A 3,094-nucleotide genomic window follows, 5' to 3' on the forward strand; every position below is an offset into this window, starting at 1 on the left:
ATTTGGGGATCTTTTGTTGTACAGTGGCAGAAGCCAGCAGAAACAAATGAGCCATGTATGCCTTCAGAGAGTTGAATCAGCAGCTTGGTTTGGTTAGGAGAGGCTGTGCCCCTGGAAAGGAAGCTCCTGTATGGTTGCCAGCACCAGATTAATGAGAAGCTGGCTGCTCAATGGCTGAGAAGGATTGTAGATACAAAAGAGATTATTGTAGATATGAGGGAAAGGAGCTTAGAAGAGTCTAGAATACAGAGAGAGAGTAATAGACTAATAAACATGATCAGTAGACTAAATGGGAGTCTGGGGGCAAGGAGAGGGAGGAGAGAGAGGAAGAGAAGAGAGAGGAGGTTAGGGGTCAAGTAGACCAAGGGATGAGGGCAAGAGAGAGCTGGAGCACATGCCTGCAATAGCAGGCTTCTGTAGGAGTTGGAAGCTGGGAATCCAAACCCAAGAGCTGGAGAGGTGAGATGAGAGGAGCCACAGGTACTGAGTGTTGCTGGCACTTGGCCTCGTGGACAGCATGCACTTTGGTACCCTAGTGGGTAGCACAGTTCCAGCAGCTCCCTCCTGCTCACTGTTTAAAAGCCAGATGAATTCCTGAATGTCTAAGAGACTCTTCCTTTTTCCTGAGCTGATAAGTGTCTCCTAGAAAAACCGAAAGAATCATCAACGTAAGTATTCCTATCATAACACTGAGTGAGTGTTGGAGGATGCCAAAGGGGTTGAATTTTGTGTGGTAAATCTGGTCAGCTCAGAAGGGGCATCTCCACAATCAGAGAGAGGAAAAATTGATACAGGTAATTTAGAAGTGACCCAGTTCTCTTGCCTAAAGGTATGCCCAAGTCAAGTACCATGTAGGGAAGGTTAACATAAGCAGTGAGCACAGGCATGAAAGGGTGTCTATATTATAGTTTCTAGTGTCTTTATTGTAGTTGTCTCCTTTTTTCAAACATCCCATAGATGATTTTATTGCCCAGGTCTGTGACTACCAGCAGTGGGGCAGTTGAGTATTTTTCCTGGACACATTGTAATGGGTCATGGCCAATCAGAGAGTTCTAGGAAGTTAACTTTATCCAGACCAGGTAGGCATCTCTAGGACAAGTTGACCAGAATCTCAGGTCATCCACCTAGAGGCACAGAGTTCTCTAGAAACTGTGGATTATACCACCCAAGGGGAAATTCCATTCTGAAGACAGGGCATTGGATTTTCATTGTTACCTGGGAAATACCCACACAGTGTGGTAATTTATGGGTGGTTAGAGGCTGGAAAATTCAAGGGATGGATGAATTGACAGTAGTTGAAAAACTGTACATCCCATCACTTTCCAGATGATCGAGGAACATTCTTATTCACTTGCTGGTGACAGACAAATAGAAATAAGGAGATGGCCAAATGTAGTCCAAGTGAGCAGTGCAGGCCTCCAGTGAGAGGACCCCAGATGGGCCCTGGTCTGATATTTTTAGCTATTATGTAATATTTTGTTTGCTAGATAATTTTAAATAAATCTTAATTTGACAACCAATTTTTCTTTAAAAAAATGCTAATCTTAAGCCTTAGAAAGTTTAATAGTGTATTTTATTTTTAAGTCTTATCCCTTTCATAATTTAAATAACTTACTCAGAACTTTCTAACTTATAACCCTTTTAATTTTATATAGTTCATATCTCAATATATCCACCTCAATCTTTATATAAATCATTATTTATTAAAAGAATTTTTTCTGTATATTTAATTTTCATCAAAATAATTTCTACCTTATATCTTTTATATTTTAATACCATATCTTTTATCTTTATGGTACTTTCACTTTTTAAATAGCATGTAAAATAACTTCATTTTTATAACATTTTCTATTTTTTTAGTATTATGAGACTTTTTAATAGCCATGTAGATAAATCTCCTTTTTTACTTTTAATGTAAAACTGTCAAGGAAAGGGTTTTCAGAGCAAATATCTCTCATGCAAAGGCAGGTCAATGAAGGACATCTGTGCCTAGGAGCTGGGCTCTTTGTTTCTGAACCTGAGTTCTGAAATCTATATAGCCACTGCAGTGAGTTTTGACTGTGTACCCACCATACCCACTCACCCCCCCACAGTCACACCCAGTCTCACACATACACAAACACACACACACACACACACACACACACACACACACACACACCTCTATCACACACAGCCCACATAGTCCCTCCTATATCCATGCTGGAATAAATATAGCAAAAACAAGCAGGCCGTTTTTTAGGGTAAGGATGTTGAAGTTTAGCTCTCTAGGACAGCTGGATCCTGGTGGGCATGGAGGTGGATGTACACACTCATCTTTAAGGGGCTGGTAACTAGGAGTTTGACCATATTCCAGGGAGTATATGGACAACACAAATTGGACGTGTGTTTATCTTTTGGGGTGGACACAAGAGGTGGGGAGTTGGCCTGGGGGCTGGGAAATAAAGGTGATAGAATACATTATGTCAAATTCCCAAATAACCATGAACAATATTATGTTAAGAAGACAGCTTTGCTATCCCTTGTTTTACTCCTGAAGTTTCTACCCCTTCCTTCAGGTAGTCTCTCTGGGGATACTTTTATTTTTAAAAATTTTCAATGTGTTAAGGCCATACTTACCCTTTTTCTCATATTCAGGTGTCCCTGTTTAGTCAGTACTTGACTTGGACCATGCAGTCAAGTATTTTTTTTTTCTAACAATGCTCTTAGAGAGAGGATCAGGACATCAGGAAATCAGAAGGCAAAGAGAACAGGAGAGAGAGAAGACAAAGTTAAGGACCAGGAAGTCTTGCTTTTACATGCTCTATTTTAAAATTACAGTATCTTATATACCAGGTTCAGGTAAGAGATGAGTCAGGGTCAGCAGAAACTATCATACAATGGGACAAAGTCAGAGGGAAGCTAATCAAACAATGTTGCACAAGGGGAACAGGATATCTCAAGAATATTACAGACTGGGCACACAGTGACCTTGGTATTGATAATGCCAGTCTCTTCAGGGGAAAATGCCAAGTCCCAGGAGCAGAAACCTTGATAAGTTCAAGGCTTCAGGCTCAAGCCCTGACTGGCATTGCCAAGCACATTCTTAGACAAA

Source organism: Mastomys coucha, unplaced genomic scaffold (assembly GCF_008632895.1).
Source record: "Mastomys coucha isolate ucsf_1 unplaced genomic scaffold, UCSF_Mcou_1 pScaffold6, whole genome shotgun sequence".
NCBI lineage: Eukaryota > Metazoa > Chordata > Mammalia > Rodentia > Muridae > Mastomys > Mastomys coucha.